Genomic DNA, 19,462 nt, shown 5'->3' with positions numbered 1-19,462 from the left:
TTAGATTTATCCACTCTAAAGTCATTCTTCATCCCACTACTCTCCATACTGTGCACCTTCAGAGAAAATCACTATATGTAGGACATATTTAAGGAGTGAGAGATTGCAGTATAACTCTTTGAAGAAAACATATGTATACAAATTAAATTTTCCTGCATGGGAAATTTGTTTTCTCTCAACCATTTACATATTGATATAATTTGTTTATATCAGCATAGAATAAGAGATACTACTGTCATTCTGAGTTATAATCCAATACCCTCATACTTATTTTGTTACTCAAATTATTACAGGTATGATCATTGGGGGTTTTTTCCATTGGATCCTGTGTCCCTTTGACATACACTCATCAGTGGTGATTTTGTTGTTGTTTCTGTTATTGTTTAGCACAACTTTCTAGTAGTGTAAAAAGAAATGCTTCTCCATATATCCTGCCCCAGTCCTAGAACTGGTCATTTCTCCATGGTTCTCTGGTTTCTTTTACTGGACAGTAGTATTAGAAAATGTGATCTGACTGACCACTAGCTGTGCTGGTTGCTACTGGATGTCATTGCTTCTTGCTGATAGATCTAGTCACTCAGTGGCAGAGTAAGGAAATATATATATGAATACCAACCCATATTTATGTACATTTATGTTATGTAAATATAAATACACACATATCTATAAGTATTTCTATATACAATAATATGTATCTATGTTAAATAAAGATGAGTTTGTGTCCATCTCTAATTCATTACCACGTGGATCAGTCCATTTCTTATGTTATTTGCATATTTTCACAATCTGAGTTTTTAATTGTGCATTTTATATGATTGCATTTTATCTCTTAGGAAATTGACTGTTGTTAAAATGTTTCATTAATTGTCAAAGTGTTTTTAATATGCATTTTAAACTAGTCATAGGTAAATTTAAAAATAGATAAAATTTTATGTGTAGTGTGGATAGGTTATAACAACTTATACCTAATTCATCTCTCTAATCTGTTATAATTTATTGTTTTTCATTCCATTTATCCATATGCTATCATCACCCAATACATTGTTACTATTATTACATCTTGTGAATCAATAACAAAAAATTTTTAAAACTTGACCCTCATGTATACCTTCTCCTATATTTCTCCTTCTTTATGTAGATCTGAGTTGTTAATTTATGTTATTTTTCTTCTCCATAAAAGACTTTTTAAAACATTTTTTGCATATAATGGGTCTGCTGAATTGAATGCTATAAAGTTTTGATTATCTGAGAATGTATTTGTTTATCCTTCATTTTTGAAAGATAATTTTACTAGATACAGAATATTAGCCTGGTAGGTTTTTCTTTTAACACTTTAAATATTTTATTTGTATTTTCTTCTTGCTTAAATGGTTTCTGATGATAAGTCCATTGTAATTTTTACTTTTCAGCTCTGAGTTAGATGTTTTCTCTTCTGAGTTTTGACAAGACATTCTCTATGTTTTTGGTTTTGTGAAGTTTTCATATGATATTTGTCAGTGAAGACATTTTAGTGTTTATCTTGCTTCTTTTCTCTAAGCTTCCTTCATTTGTTGTTTGGTTGAGATTAATTTTCAAACAACCTTAGTATTAATTCAAATTTTACTTCTATTCCACTATCCTTTCCTTTCCTTTTCTTTTTTTTTAGTCAGAGTTCTGCTCTTATTTCCAAGGCTAGAGTGCAATGGTGCAATCTTAGCTCATTGCAACCTTTGCCTCTTGAGTTCAAGCTATTCTCCTGCCTCGGCCTCCGAATATCTGAGATTACAGGCATGCACCACCATGCCTGGCTAATTTTGTATTTTTATTAGAGACAGGATTTCTCCATGTTGGTCAGGCTGATCTCAAACTCCCAATCTCTTATAATCCGCCTGCTTCAACTTCCTAAAGTTCTGGGATTACAAGCATGAGCCACCACACCTGGCCTATCATTTCCTTTCTTGAGTTCTAATTACACACATGATTCATCTTTTAAAATTGTTTCCCTGTTCTCAAATATATCGTTCTTTTCTGTTCATTTTTTTTTCCTCTTTGCATTTCAGTTTGGGGAAGTTTCTTTTCATCTATCTTTAACCTCACTTATTGATTCCACAGTAGTGTTAGTGATGATCCCATCAAAAGTGTTTTTCATTTCTGCTAGAGAGTTTTTTATTTTTATCATTTTATTTTGATTCTTAGAACTTCCACCTCTGCTTTTATTACCCGTATTTTCTTGCATGATTTTTTCTTTTACATTAAAGCTCTTAACATGTTAGTACTCATTATATTAAATTTTCTGTTTGATATTGATAGATGTAGGAGGCAGATAAGGGGGATTGTTCCCGGAGAATCTCCGACTGGCCTGTGCAATGGGAGAACTGGGTTGGGCCTTGGGAAGTTCTTACCTTTTGCCGGGAGGAGAAGCCCCGTCTCTTCAGTTCCTATATGGTGGCCTGGAGTCATTCTATAAGATGGGAGCCTGCTGGAAGGAATCCCTCTAACTTTGCTGAGAGTTTTGTGGGTGTTTTGTTCCCAGTCAATTCTGCTCCCCTTACTCTTCATTGTGTCTGCATGCCTAAGTTTTCCTGGTTGTGACACAAGAACCCCGATTTAGCATACTAAGGAGCAGAAATTCTACAACAATAATTCCAACATCTGTGTCACCTGAGTTTTGTTCTTATGCTTGTTTTAGCTATTCATACTTTATTTTTTTTTGTCTTTTAGCATGACTCATAATATTTTGTTGAAAGCCCAAATTATGTAGTAGGTAACTGAAAGTCAGGTAATAGACTTTTATTGCATGGTTTCATGTTAATTTGTCTAAGAGTTGGCCCATTTCTAGTATTTGCTATAGATTTACATGCCTTTGGCTTTTAATTTCTCTAATGTCATTTTTAAAAATATTTTCATTTTATTTTGCTTTGTTTTGGTTTATGGCCTACCTTGTTGACTTCAGGCCTCCTTAAGCACCCCTCTTCAGAGAGTATTTGCGTTTTGTAGCTCATTCAGCTGCAATCCACTGTTATGCTGAAACTTCCTTTGTGTAGTGGAGAGATGTGGGAAGGGGAAACTCTTCTATTATCTCATGATTAAATCGCGAACTTCTAGTAGAACTGTGACCCTGGCATATAATCCTCACAAGTTTCTTAAGTTTCTATTTACCTCCTTGGTTGAGACAAAAACAATAGAAGTCGGAGTGAAATAATTGTCCTACCCTCAGGTACAATAAGACTGCAGTGAAGTATTTTTCCTTGGTGAATAGATGTTTGCTTTCGAGAACACTCTGGACATGTTTACCATGGCTGCTTTTCAACTTCCAGACCCATGAGAAAATATTACTTGGGTCTTTACTATGAGACCCTCATGAGATATCTGGTGATAAATCCCATGAAAATGTAGGGGTCCCCTCAGATTACATCTCCTAGAAGTTTCTCACTCTCACGTTAGTCCACATGTGGCCTCCTGTTATTCATCAAAATTACCTTTTTACGTGTTCCTACAAGCTTATATTTCTAGACATTTCACCTCTGGATAAGTTCTGACTCTGGATTTGCTTGTCTCTTGGTCAGGATGGCAATTGGTCATAAATCTTGGTTCTATAACTGGTCCATAAAAAGTCACTGATAAATAATTTGTTTAGTTTTTGTTTTTAGTAATAAAGATAGTTGACTTCCCAGCACTTTATACATTGGAACTGAAGGCAAGTTTCCTGGTGTGGTATTTTAATATAAGATAAAATAAAATAGATTCTGGAAAAAATAAATATCATTACCAAAACTAGAGAGACATTTTACAATAAAATCGTGTAAGGAAGACATTCATGCTAATTGAGAAAGTATATGCACTAACAACCAAGATTTGAAACACATGAAACAAAAATTTAACAGAATTAAAGGGAAAAATAAATAGTTTTACATTCATAGTAGAAGTAATTAATTCCTTTTCTTAGTAATTGATAGAAAAACTACACAAAATTAAGGCTAGGCACAGTGGCTCACACCTGTAATCCCAGCATTTTGGGAGGCTGAGGCAGGTGGATCACCTGAGGTCAGAAGTTCAAGACCAGCCTGGCCCACAAGGCGAAACCTTTACTAAACATATAAAAATTAGCCAGGCATGGTGGCAGGCAGCTCTAGTCCCAGCTACTTGGGGTGGGGTGGGGGGCTGAGACAGGAAAATTGTTGGAACCAGAGAGTGGAGGTTGTAGTGAGCCAAGATCATGCCACTACACTTCAGCCTGGGCAAAAGAGCAAGGCTTCATCTCGAAAGAAAGAAAGAAATGGAAGGGAAGGGGAGGGGAGGGGAGGGGAGTAGGGGGAGGGGGGAAGGGGGAAGGGAAGGGAGGAAAAAGGGAGGAAAGACTAACCAAAATTAGTAGAGATAGAAAAGATGTGAAGACTGTTGCTATGGACTGAATTTTTGCATCTTCCCAGATATATATATATGTATATATATTAATGCCTAAATTCCCAATGTGATGGTATTTGGAGGTGGGACCTTTGGGATGTCATTAGGTCATGCAGGTGGAGCCCTCATGAATGGGATTTATTCCCTACTAGAAGAAACATGGGAAAAATGTTCTCTGCTCTCCACCACATGAAGATACAATGACAGTACGGTTATCTGCAAACCAGGCAGTGTGCTTTTACCAGAACCCGCCATGGCACTTATGTGTCAGATTTCTCAGCCTCCAAACCAGTGAGAAATAAATTTCTGTTGTTTAAGACACCCAGCCTATACTGAGTTACAGCAGGCTAACCTTACTAAGACAAATACTATCAGCCACTTTGATCCAATAATATTCATTAAAAAATGCATATAACTATGACAGAATACACATTTCTTTCAAGTCTACATGTACAGTCATTGAGGAAATGCTAGACCACAAAAAAGGTCAATATATAAAAAATTATCTATATCAAACCCAAATGAAATTAAAATAATTAATAAAAAATATCTAGGAAAGCTCTAAATTACAGAAGGCATTTTAAATAATTTATGAAGGTAAAAATGTAAGGGAAATTTAAAAAAATTAACTCAATGGTAAAAATACATGTAATCTTTGTAAGATAAATTTAATGTGTTCTAGGAGCAGGAATTATAGCTCTATATACTAATATTAGGAACTAAAAAAAAAATTTGAACCAAGTACATAAGGTTAAACCTTTTTAAGCTAGAAAAGTAAGTTCAAAATAAACAAAGTATGGAAAGCAATGAAATTAAAATAAGGGCAGAAATTTAACAAAATTAAAATAATAAGACAATAGAAAAAATTAGCAAAATCAGAAGCTTATATATTGATAGATCACAAAATCAATAAAATCTAGCTCGGGTGCTCATGTAAAAAAGAGAATAAACACAAGTCACCCATTCAAAAAATGGGAGAGTAATCATCAATAATTCTGGAGAAACTATAGATAATAAAAATTGTAAACAATTTTATGCCAATAAATTTGACGTCTTTAATAAAATTGACATTTTTTCTTGAAATATATCATGTTTACAGATTAATGTAAAAAACATAAGATATCTGAACATCACCTTAATTATTAAGGAAATTAATGTGTTACTGGACTGGCCAATTAGTACATGTAAAAATGATCGAGAGAGATCACAGAAATTTAAAACTATACCCTATAGAATGACTAAAGTTTCTTCATGACAAAATAGGTTGATTGAGGGAGATAATATCTAAAACTCTTCTTCACTTTACATTTTAAGAAAATAATATTCTAGACAAAATGAAATGTTTATAGGGATGATGCTAAAATTATGAACATAGCTTTTTAAATATTGAAATCTAATTAATGCCTTATGTCTCAAAGTCTATTTTGACTCCCTCTCTTAAAGGTCAACTGTGTTGGAAAATAACAAGCATATTTTAATTAAAAATGTATACTAAGTATTAAAGAATCATTTACTATAAATTAATGTATTCCAAGAAGCATGAGATTGGATTATATTTTAATTTGACATGCATGACTAAATTTTTCATTGTATTATAATTATCACATTAACAGCAATTACTGTATACTAACTTCTTAGAAGATTAAATTTCATAGTTAATATTACATAGGGTAAATATTGTGTGAATGTGTACATATTTGATCTGTAGTAATTCTTCCTGCTATTATTTTTATTAAGAATCCTATGCATTAAATTTATCTTAAAACTTTGGAAAAATACTAGTAATTCATAAACAGAAAAGTTTAGTCAATCACTCCTATTCTGCAGAGAAATGAACACTGTACTTACTTTAAACACAGAAAATTCATTTTTCATAAATCATATCTAAATATTGTGATCTATTTTCTGATATTCTTTTTTCCACACAACAGTTTTCTGTTTGTTGTTGTATATTGTTCCATTGCAAGAATGTACAGCAATCTAACTCTTCATTCTTTTCCTGTCGGTCATTTAGGTTTTTCAGTGTTGGTTTACTATTAAAAGTGCTACTATGCGCATTCTTATATATACATTTTGTCATGCTTTTGCACCGTTGTCTTGTCAATATCTCTAGGAAAGAATTTGATGTACACACATGCATATGTATGAATTCTTGACCCTGAGAGCTTTCAGTAATTTCATAAAATTTTGGGTTGTTATCTCTTCAAATATGTCTTCTAGTCCATTTTCTCTGACTTCCGGAACTCCAATAGAACACGTTAAATTGTTAAAAATTATCCAACAACTCTTGGAAGCTCCTTTCAAATCTGTAATCAGTTGAGGAATATAAGAGTGGAAATATAACAACTTTGTTGCTTATACAGATGATTAGAAAATTTGAATCTTGAAAGATATGCTAATCTTCTTTAGACTGACCCATAGAGAATATAATCAGGTCTATATTAGCATACAAAGGTTTACCCCACAAGAGAAGAACCTGCTGATAAAAATTTCTAATTACAAAGAAAACAAACCAGCCTGAACCATCTCTGAAAATGGGTAGTCACAAAATAAGCACTGATGTGGTATTACTGGAGGCAAATATCCAAGTCACACAGCACCAAACATGTTACCAGTGGAAGGTATCTCAGTTAACAACAGTGGTCAATCTGTATGGTCTGCGGCAACCTCAATGCTTGACTCCTCAGAAAAAGTAATTCAACTGAGGGTCATAAGGCAGAAAAAGAGGCCAAGGCAAGTTTCAGAACAGGAGTGAAAGTTTATTTTAAGAGGCTTTAGAACAGGAGAAAAATGAAAGTATGCTTGGAAGAGACCCAAGAGGGCCCATGAAGGTCAAGTGTGGTGTTTAACCTTGGTCCTAAGGACTTTAGGATTTTATAGGCTGACCACTTTCCCACGATTCTTCGCTAGGGTGGGCTGCCCATATGCACAGTGTCCTCCTTCTCCTTGGAAGGTGAGCATGTGCAGTGTCAGTTGTATGCATGCCCATTTGAGGCTTTCTTTCCTTTCCTGTGGTGTGCCCCCATATGGTCATATTTCACCATTTTGTCTCCTAATGTACATGCCGAGGAAGTTGCTTCTTTCTGGCAACAGGTGTGGACCATCAGGAAATGGCTTCTCCCTGGCACCAGCTGCCAAAATCATAAAACAAAAATAAATAAATGGGGCCTAATTAAAATAAAAAGCTTCTGTACAGCAAAAGAAATAATCAGCAAACAGACAACCCATGTAATGGGAGAAAATATTCCCAAACTATGCATTTTACAAAGACCAATATCTAGTATCTATAACGCACTCGAATCAGCAAGAAAAAACAAAAGCAATACCATTAAAAAGTCAGGAAAGGACGTGAATAGACATTTCTCAAAAGATATGCAAATGGCCAACCAACATGAAGTAAATTTTCATTACCATTAATTATCAGAGAAATAAAAATTAAAACCACAGCGATATACTACTTTACTCCTGCAATAATGGCCATTATAAGTAGTCTAAAAACAATAGATTTTGGTGTGGATGTAGGGAAAAGGGAATGTTTATACACTGCTGGTGGGAATGTAAATTAGTGTAATACAACCTGTATGAAAACAGTATGGAGATTCCTTAAAAAGCTGTAAGTGGACTTTCTTTTTCTTTGGTTAGATACCCAGTACTGGGATGAATCTAGCAATGCCAGTACTGGGTGTCTACTCAAAGGAAATGAAGTCATTATATGAAAAAAATACAGCTACTTCAGCCTGTTGGTTGTTTGCAAGATAAATCCTTTTTATTTGTTCATTTTTGTACTTTGAATTTATTTATATCTTTGAAGCTGGAGTGTGTCTCCTTTTGACAGCATGCAGTTGGCTCTTATTTCTTTATCCAGTCTTATAACATCTGCCTCTTAATTGGCTTGTGTATTTATCATTAGCCATGTAAAAATATGACTCTGTGGGGTAAAATTTCATAGGATCTAGTAAATGGGGAATGTTGAAATAGTCTCTCCAAAGTGAAAAAAAAAAGATAATTTCTTCACTAAATACTTAGAGATACATCACATAATAGGCCTCTTTGAAGGGATTATATACCACATTTTACCTTAATCTAACTCAGGGGTCAAAAAAATTGTTTTTTTGTTAACCAGAGGGAAAATATTTTAAACTTGTTGGCATACAGTCTCTGTCAGCACTACTCATTTCTGCTATTGTATTGCGTAAGCAGTCATAAACAATACATAAACAAATGGACATGGATATATTACGATAAAACTTTATTAACAAGAACAGATGGCCAGGTCATGGATCATGGTTTGCTGACTCTGTTATAACTCATTTACTGTGAAATCTTTAAAGCTGTCTACTATAAAAACAAACAAATAAATAAAAAATTGGAGCTAGCCTAGAGTTTCCTTTTTTAATGATGAATAAATGTTCTCTGTAGATAGGAATTCTGTATAAAACTTTTGATACCCCTCAATAATAGAAGTGAGTATAAAAACCAAGAGAGCGTTTACTGAAATCACACTGTCTTCTAAAGGTCACTTTTATTATTTTCCACAGTAGCTTCTTACTTAAACCTGAGATACCAAATAATCATGCAGCCCAAACTCTTCATCCTGAACAGCATAGTATATAACCACAAAATAGAAATTAGCTGTATGCATCGTAATCATAATGAGTACCTCATGATTAAGAAGAAACTGGACATACATATCTATGTAGATATATATATCTGTATATAAGAGGAAAATTCCTTTAAGAGGAAACGGAATCCAAGTTCCTCTTAATCATATTAGATATAGATACAGATATAGATGTGTAGATATCTCCAATTTCCTCTTAATTATATACATTGAATATATATTGAATATATTATTGAATGATATATATTATATATTTTTATCGAAGATATGATATATGTAATATTATATATCTCTTCTATATATTAGATATAAACAAATTTTATTCCCCTTTACCCTTCACTATTCTAAGTAATTTTAGTACTTATTAATAAATATAGCTGGGATTAATTAGAAATAAAAATAAAAAGTAATTAACATTATTAGCTAGAACTAGATACTGGGATTGAACTTTGTGTTTCTATTTTGGCAAAAGATGCTGAGAACAATTTTACATTTTTAATTAGCTATGATAACGTATAATTTACATGCAATGAAATTTATCAAGTTTAGGTGTACAATTTGATGAGTTTTTTCAAATGCATACACTACCATAATCAACATAGGAAACATTTTTATCACTCCAAAAGTTCTTTCCTGCCCTTGATCAAGTAAACTGTCCAATTGTTTGCCACAATTGTGGCAAACATATTTTTGCTTTCCCTCACTATAATTTGCAAGTTTCATGTCGTTTTAACAATTTTTTGCTTTATTGCAAAGTGCAGGAAATTCAGAACACATTGAATGAAAACAGGAGAATGACTGTTTTTGCCTTTTTCCTGATGATAGGGGGAAAATATTTGTAGTCAGTAACTATAAAGTCAGATGTTAGCTTTTGTGTTTCCATCCACAACCTCTAAGATATTCTGTATAAAAGTAAAAAAAAAAAAAAAGTTGTTTATTTCTCGTTTACTGAGTGATATTTTTTGGTTTGGGGTTTGGTTTTTGTTTTTTTAAATCATGAATGTATGTTGAAATTTTTCAATAGTTTTGCTGCATCTATTGAAATGATTGTATCCAGTTGCCTTGTAGTTGCCTGGAGGGAAAGTGCTCGTACTTTATGTATTTTTCAACTGGAAAATATTTCTCCCAGAATAAAAGTATCTCTCAATTATTCTACTCCATCAAAAATTTGATTCAATTCTAAGTTCTTATGATAGCTTACTTCACTTCTTGCCTCCTTTGCTTGTTTTATGTCCTTCCAGGCACATATGTGGCATACTATCTTGGTGATAAATTTGTGCCACTGGCCATTTCTATTGGGAGCAGTCACATATGGCATATTACAATGTGGTGGCATATCACAAGGTGATATGCTATATGTGTCTTCTCCCACTAGAATGTGAGCTTCTTGAGGAATTGATGTATATTTTCCGTGCCTACTATACTGTTGTAAAGATTAATTGTCAGAATACATATCCAGAGCCTGACATAATGTGTTCTCAATAATTGAGAACATTTTTTTTTCTCCATTATTTTTCTGCATGGTAATGTTGTTCAAAGAGTGTCTAAAAACAGAGAATCACATTATAATACCTTGCAAAGGGTAACAAAAGAGTGAGCATATCTTTCTTTTTGTTTCCATTTGTACTTCAAATCCTGACTTTTTTCCTATGCACAAAATAATCTCTTATTTCAAAGTAATAACAATGACTAAAATTCCCTTTCTCCTCTCTGGTTGATTTGAAAATTTGACTTTTCTTTTGGATATAAATTCAGTACTTTTTAATTCTATCTTTTACTTTTAGCATGTGTGATGGCAAATGATATTTCACTGTTTTGCAAGTTGATTTTACTGGTTAACTAATAATAAATAACAAAACATTTTCTTAATTTAACAATTTACTATTTTATAATGTCTTGGGACAACCCTCCAAGTGAAGCATTTTTTATTAAAAATTTTAAATTAAAAAAATCACTTTAGCTGAGAAAGATATTAATAATTGAGATGTAAGTTAATGATGCTAATCATAATGTTAATTTTATGTGTTTATTTTACTGTTATTTACCTTGTCTTTATAACAATGTAGTAAAGAAAATATTGTGAGTCAATTTCTATATATTAATAAACTAAGACTCACAGATACATAACTTGAACTAAACCTATTAAATGGCAAAGTTAGCTTTCAAGAGCTGGTCTTTCTATTCTAAATATATTTCTGCTATACTAGAGATACCTCACATGTTGGGCTTAATACTTAGGTGATGGGGGTGACAGGTGCAGCAAACCACTGACACGTTTACCTATGTAACAAACCTGCACATTCTGCACATGTACTCTGGAACTTAAAAATTAAAATAAATACATAAATAGAATTGAATCATTAGTTATTAATCATCATATTCACCAAAAAAAATAAAATGTAATCCCACTATAGACTAATTATATGCAAGCCCAAGGTATCCTTGATATAAAATGAGGATCTTCAATGACTTCAAAAATTATTTCAAATTACACTTAGATAGCTTATCTTTAATTTTGAAGGACTTATTGAATATTTGTGAGGTCATAGAAAACACATAAAATTTTATTTAAAAATATTTCATTAAGTATTTTTATCTCAAGGCCCTTCTAATTCCTGTCTTTGGGTCTATTTCTTCCTCCAAGTAGTCTTTGGACCCTCTCATCCTGTTCTGCAAATTATTTAGCAGGATAGCTTTGATATGCTCTGTAAAACCTCTAGGTAATCCTACTCAAGGGGCCCTGGAGGCTCCCTTAAAACTTTCTGACATTGAAAGCGTGTATACTAAACAAAACCCTATACAATGAAAAATAATGTACATCTCAGCTGCTAAGAAAATGAAAATACATCATCTACATTGATTACATTTGGAAAATTTGACTACTATCTCTGTTGATTTGGAAATTCATGATGGACCTACTTAACTGTCTTAATGAATATTTCTCTTGGTCTTCACCTTTTGAGCTCTTTGGAGTAGCAGCAGGAGGATTTCTGACATTACTTCTAATTAAAGTAAACTTGTTATGTTAGCTATCTGTTGCTGTATTACAATCTTAGTTTAAATCAATACACATTTATCAAGTCAGTTTCTGTGGGTCAGGAATTTGATTATAGCTTAGCTGTTTATTTTCCTGAGGTTTTTATAGAACTATAATCCAGATCCTGGCTGGGACTGTGGTTATGTCTGATATGTAATGTAATTAAATATAGTCCTTCACCTTTATCATATTTTTTTATAAAGAAGCTATAGTCTCACTTCAATCAAAAGAAGAGGATCATGTAAGGACACGAATACCAAGAATTTGGAAGATGGGAGCCACTAAATATCTGCCACATTTAGGCTACAGACACTAATCTTAGAAGTAAGTACTTCTATGAAGCAAAAGTTTTCCAACAGAGATTTGATCCATGCTATTTCTGACAGAGTTAATTAGCCCCTAATATTATAAATATCTGTGGCAAACATGAAGTATTTTTTTAAATGAAAAAAAAAAAAAAAACAGTTTTCAGAAACCAAGCAAAATAGGGCAGTTATAAAATGGAAATGGGCTAGATGTGGTGGCTCATTCCTGTAATCCAAACATTTTGGGAGGCTGAGGCAGAAGGATCACTTGAGCCTAAAGTTCAAAACCAGCCAGGGCAATGTAGTGAGACTCTATCTCTACAATTTTTTTTTTTAGTAGCTGGGTAGAGAGGGAATGCAGTCTAGTCCCAGCTATTCAGGAGACTGATGTGGGAAGACTGCTTGAGCACCAAAGGCTGAGGTTACAGTGAGCCATTACCATACCACTGCACTCCAGGCTGGGCAACACAGCAAGACCCTGTGATATGGCTTGACTCTGTCCCCAACCCAAATCTCATCTCAAACTGTAATCCCATGTGTTGAAAGAGGGACCTGGTGCTGGGTGACTGGATAATTGGCATAATTTCCTGCTGCTGTTCTGATGATAGTGAGTTCTCACGAGATCTGATGGTTTCATGAGGGACTCTTCTCCCTTTTGCCGCCACCTTGTGAAGAACATACTTGCTTCTTCGCACCTTCTGCCATGATTGTATTTGTAATAGCAGTGTGAAATGGAATAATACACCCTATCTCAAAAATAAATAAATAAATAAATAAGTAAATAAAATGGAAATAGAAACCTCTATTCTCCTACCAAATTCTCATAAATATTAGCATTATGGATGCAGAAAAGAAGGAAATAAAATCAATGTATGCATTTCCTATTATTGCCATGCCAAATGACCACAAATTCAGCGGTTTAAACTAACATCCATTATTGTCTCACGTTGTGTAGGTCAGAAGTCTGGGCAAAAAGTAACTTTGCCGGTTCTCTAGGTTTCACAAAGCAGAAGTTAAGGTGTCACTATGGCTATACTTCTTCACTATGGCTATGCTTCTTTTTGCATGCTCTGGGGATGAATCCCTTTCAAATTTATTTAGGTGGTTGGCAGACTTCAGTTCACATTATTAAGAATAAAGTTTCCATTTTCTGGCTGTTGCCTAAGAAAGGGTTCAAAGCTATTCGATGCTACCCACATTCCATGGCTTATGTTTACCTTCCTCCATTGTCAAAGCCAGACACATGAGTCAAGTCACATGCTTCATATCTCTCTGATCTTCCTTCCTACTCACTGCTTCTCTGGTTTGAGTTAAAGAAAGATCTTGGGTTTTTAAAGGCTCCTAGTATTAGATTGGACCCACCAGGATAATTTCCCTACACATGGGTCCACAACCTTAACCCATTTATGCCTGAGGTTACAATTTTTTTGAATTTTTGCATGAGTGAAAAATCAGACCTTGGCAATGGCCTTGAACAGTACGATAGAAATAACTCCCATATGCTTACCATTCCAGTAATGGAACACTAGGCATATCAATTACATCCACAAATTTCCTTGGGTAGTGTAACCCACTCAAAGGTTGTGAGGATTAGGGAACAGACATCTTTGTTTGGATATTCTTCTGCCTGTCACAATAAGCTACAAAATGACAATAAGACATGATGAGGTTTATTTTCTTGTTAAAAGAAAAATAAAGTTTTACTATGTGTTTTCTAAAGGAAAGTATAAATTGAGAACCCAAATACATGAAATTCATTGCAGAGATTTAAGCGCTTTTAGCTGTAATCTTTATCCAGCAAGACACAACTTCTCCTGAATCCCATTTCATTGTTACTAATCTCAGTAACAGCATTATTTTTAGAAAAGTGAAATCAAAGCTGATTTGGCATCGATTATACAATCTTTGAGCAGTTCTTGGATTTAGAAGAAACATGCCAAGGAGGCACAATATTTTTATGCAAAATTATTTATTGGATTGGCAACATTATAATTGTCTATATTTTATAAAACCAGTGCCAAAACCTTTGCTTAAAGAAATTGAGAGTTACATGGTGAAACCCCGTTTCTACTAAAAATACAAAAAATTAGCTGGGCATGGTGGCGCGTGCCTGTAATCCCAGCTACTCGGGAGGCTGAGGCAGGAGAATCGCCTGAACCCAGGGGGCGGAGGTTGCGGTGAGCCGAGATTGCGCCATTGCTCTCCAGCCTGGGTAACAAGAGCGAAACTCCGTCTCAAAAAAAAAAAAAAAAAAAAAAAAAAAGAAATTGAGAGTTGTTCGTTTATTTTCAGCAGTCTTTTTTAAAATTTGAAACCTTAAGGGCATCAAGTGGTCCTGAAGAAGTTGATATATTTATGTGTTTGTATTTGATGAACTCTTTTTTGTTATTTGAGACGGAGTCTCACTCTGTCACCAGGCTGGACTGCAGTGCCACAATCTAGGTTCACTGCAACCTCTGCTCCCCAGGTTCAAGCCATTCTCCTACCTCAGCCTCCTGAGTAGCTGAAACTACAGGCATGGCACCACGCCCAGCTAATTTTTTGTATTTTTAGGAGAGATGGGGTTTCACTGTGTTACTTGATGGTCTCGATTTTTCAACCTCATGATCTGCCTGTCTTGGCCTGTCAAAGTGCACCCAGCCAGCACTAACTGATCTTTAGAAGGGTGATAAACAACAGTAACCATGGTATGGTATTTAAATGATTCCTGTACGAAATATTGTGCTAAACATTTTTATAAAGCACTGCACTTAATTCTGATTGAATAGCAGGCACTACTATTGTCTCACATTCAAATATGACAAAACTGAGGTTAACATAATATTTATACTGCTAATACCTAATAAAGGTGCATGTAAAATCATGAATGTCTGTTGTTGGCACATAGGAACTTAACTTTGTTATCTGTCCTCTACGCACACGCACACACACACACAGGAACACGCACAGGCACACGCACACAAACACATATATGTCCAATTTCTAAAAACATCTACACAACTGGAATACATTTTAAGACTTCAATGTTTGTCCCTAGCTCAGACCATGGTAGTAAGTGCTGATGCTGAGGATCAGCAATATGTTGGAATTATTAAATATTATTGGATTTGTAAATTCTGTATCTTTATTTTATTTTATTTTATTTTATTTTATAAGACTGTATTAGTCCCTTCTCATGCTGTTAATAAAGACATTCCCAATAGATAAAGAAAAAGAGTTTTAATGTACTCACAGTTCCACACGGCTGGGGAGGCCTCACAATCATGGCAGAAGGTGAAGGAGGGACAAAGGTACATCTTACATGGCAGCAGGCAAGAAAGTGTGTGCAGGGGAACTGCCCCTTACAAAACCATGAGATCTTGTGATACTTATTCACTGTCATGAGAACAGCCCAGCCCCATGATTCAGTGACTTCCCATCAGGTCCCTCCCACAACACATGGGGATTGTGGGAGCTACAGTTCGAGATAAGATTTGCGTTGGGTCAGCCAAATCATATTAGAGACAGTCATGTTCATTAATTTCATTTCAGTATATTCCAGTTTTAAAGTGAAGTTTTGCTGCTACTTTAGGCAGGACCTCTGATTATACCAATTTAGCTGAAAGTGAAGCCATAATTAAGATATGTTGATAAGGCAAAACACAGTAAATTATAAATTAAGTTATATCACCAGTTCTATAAATTCTGGGTGCCATAAGGGGCATTTTGTTAAAAGACACGTTAAATGAGTTCCCGAAGGTTTGAAATATTTGGGACGAAACACACTGGCTGAACTCCAAGATATCAGATAATTGAACTTAGATCCTTTAATGGGAATAATTAGGCATCATTTGCATAGGTGAGGTCATTTGAACAACTTTCTGGTGGAAAATAAAGCTAATTGAGATTAATGATTCTTAAATATATTGCTTCTCTACCTAGCATATCAAGGCAGTATTTTCTGGAGAACAGAAAATGCTTCATTAATTCTATTAGGAAAATAGGAGTTATAGGTTTTATATTTTCATCTATTTTATCACAAAACATTTTTACAGGTGACTATAATATTAAAAATTCATTACATATATTTACATATATACATACACATATGTACATATTATATATAATGTATATATGTGCATATATTATCTATTTTATATAATTACATATATAATATACATTAAATTATATCATGTACATTAGATTATTTTACAAAACAGTTTTAAAATAGTATTCAGAGAAGTGCAGCTATGCTAAAGACTATACAATTAATAAATAGTCAAGTCAGGATCAGACATCAAGTCTCTTTAACCCCCAAACCATTTCAAAGCCTAAATAGAAATAAGTAGAAAGGGATATATATATAATTTACCTACAAATGTACAGCAATACAATTTTTCTTAGTTTGTGTTCTTATTATGTGTTTTATACCAAGTAAACACAGGACATAGAATGGATGTATTTATTTTAAGTAGCTATGTACAGACATATGAAGCTACAAACAAATCAGCATATCAAAAACACTACATCAGCATTTTGATTTTGTCAAAATATCCAGTAACAATTGTTTCAAAAGAGAGGGTAATATATTTGCTCTAGCTATAATGCTTGAGTGTGTGTTTTGAACAAACTTGGTTCTGTGCAAATGTTGATTAATTGACCTGCCACTCATTCATCATACTGTAAAGATAATTGACAAGTAAGGCTAAGTCTGACTCTGAACTAAGACTACAAATTGCCCTCTTTCATAGAACAGATGTAGGGAAGCACATGAACTGAATGGCTCAGTATGGCCTAATGATTACAAACAAAAAGAAACCCGAACATTTGTTTACTACCTTATTATGGACTCCAGTGCCCCTTCAAAATTCACATGTTGGAACCCTAACCTTCAGTACCTTACAATGTGACTATATTTGTAAATACAGCATTTATAGAGATAATTAATGTATAGTGAGATTGTTGGGGGGGTTCTGATCCAGTATGATGAATGTCTTCATAAGTAGAGATCAGGACACCGAGAGAGGGAGACATCAGATATGTGCACACTTAGGGAGGCTGAGACATGAGAATCTTTTGAATCCAGGAGGCAGAGGTTGCAGTGAGCTGAGACTGTACAACTGCACTCCAGCCTGGGCGAAAGAGTGAGACTCTGTCTCAAAAAAAAAAAGAATTTATGAAAAATCATATTGTAGTGTTTTTAGTCGGAAAAAAGCATTCAATTTTCAAACTGGCAAGGATTTCAGCCCTTTGTTTCTCTATGGCCTTCTGAGTTTGCCATTGTCCAAAGCCATTCCTATTGTATGTATCCAAATATTTCTTGCCACACACTGATTATGGATTTGGTACTTTATTTGTCTAAGTCATGACCATTTCTAGTCCTTCGCCAAGAGCAAATGGATAAACACCAAGAGATTGTGGGGGGGAAAAAGGCAATGAAAATCATTATTAGCGCCTCATAAGAAAGACATGATCATTATCTGTTGCTACATAAAAACCAACAATATTTAGCAGCTTAAAAACAACAAGCATTTATTATTTCATGGTTTCTGTTGGTCAGGCATTTAGGTGCCACTAGGCTAGGCCCATCTAGCTCAAGGCCTCTCAGAAAGCCATAGTTTAGGTTTTCACCAGGGCTGCAGTCATCTCAAAGCTCAAATAAGGGAGGATTCACATTCAAACTAATGAAGTGGCTTTTGGCAAGACTATTGGCAGAAAACATCAGTTCCTTACCATGAGGGTCTCTCTCTCTCAGGTTACACAAAACATAGTAGCTGGCTTATCTCTGAGCAGATAATGGGAAATGGAGACAGTAAGCAATACAGAAGTCACTGAATTTATTGTAACCCAATCTGAGAAGTGATTTGTCATCCCTTTTATCATATTGAATTCACTATAATTAAGTCACTAATTCCAGCCCACACTCCAGGGTAGAGGAATACTTAAATGTGTACAAAGCAGGTGGCATGGGTTATAGAGGACTGTTTAGATGTTGCTTTCTACAAGGATAATATCTTTATTAGAGATTTTGGAATCTGCTTCTATTGGTTCTTTCTTTTTTTTTTTTTTTTTTTTTTTTTAGAAAGAGTTTCGTTCTTGTTACCCAGGCTGGAGTGCAATGGCACGATCTCAGGGCAACCTCCGCCTCCAGGGTTCAGGCAATTCTCCTGCCTCAGCCTCCTGAGTAGCTGGGATTACAGGCACACGCCACCATGTCCAGCTAATTTTTTGTATTTTTAGTAGAGACTGGGTTTCACCATGTTGACCAGGATAGTCTCGATCTCTTGACCTCGTGATCCACCCACCTCGGCCTCCCAAAGTGCTGGGACTACAGGCCTGAGCCACCGCGCCCGGCCTATTGGTTCTTTCTTATGCTGCTATGAAAAAATACCGAAGACTGGGTAATTTATAAAGGAGAGGGGTTTAATTGAGTTGCAGTTCCTCATGGCTGGAGAGGCTTAGAAAACTTATAATCATGGCAAAAGGGGAAGTAAACACGTGTTTCATCACAGGGTGTAAGGAGAGAGAAGTGCCAAGAAAAGAGGGAAAAGCCCCCTATAAAACCATCAGATCTCTATCATGAGAACAGCATGGGGGGTTATGGCTTCCGTGATTAAATTACCTCCCACTGGGTTCCTTCTGTGGCACTTGGAGATAATGTAACTAAAATTCTAGATGAGATTTGGGTGAAAACACAAAGTCAAACCACAGCACTGCCTGATCTCCCTACCCTATGGTGAATATCATTATCAACTCGTAGGTACTATTTCTCATATAAACAATTTCTACATTATTCATACTTGTTCCAGGTTATAATTAATTGGTCTGCCGACGCATTAAGGTGTTACAGGGAAAATAAGGGCCGGAGTTTCCAAAATAATATTAACTTGACTCTCATTCTGACACTTTCCATAGGCATTTCAGTAAATAAAAGCCTTTTGTCCCACAAATAAAGGTCGAAGTTCCACTTCAAATTACAAGTAATTTGAATAAATAAAATAATAGTATCAGCATTTTGTGAATCTACATTTCCTTCCTTTCTTCCTTTTCTTTTTTTCTTCCTTTCTCATTTCTTTACTTTTTCCTTCTTTTTAGCTAACTTTTCAATGAAAACTTAAACAAGTCCCAATTATATTC

Source organism: Callithrix jacchus, chromosome 10 (assembly GCF_049354715.1).
Source record: "Callithrix jacchus isolate 240 chromosome 10, calJac240_pri, whole genome shotgun sequence".
In the NCBI taxonomy this organism is placed as follows: Eukaryota; Metazoa; Chordata; class Mammalia; order Primates; family Cebidae; genus Callithrix; species Callithrix jacchus.
Note: the sequence above shows the minus strand (reverse complement) of the source record.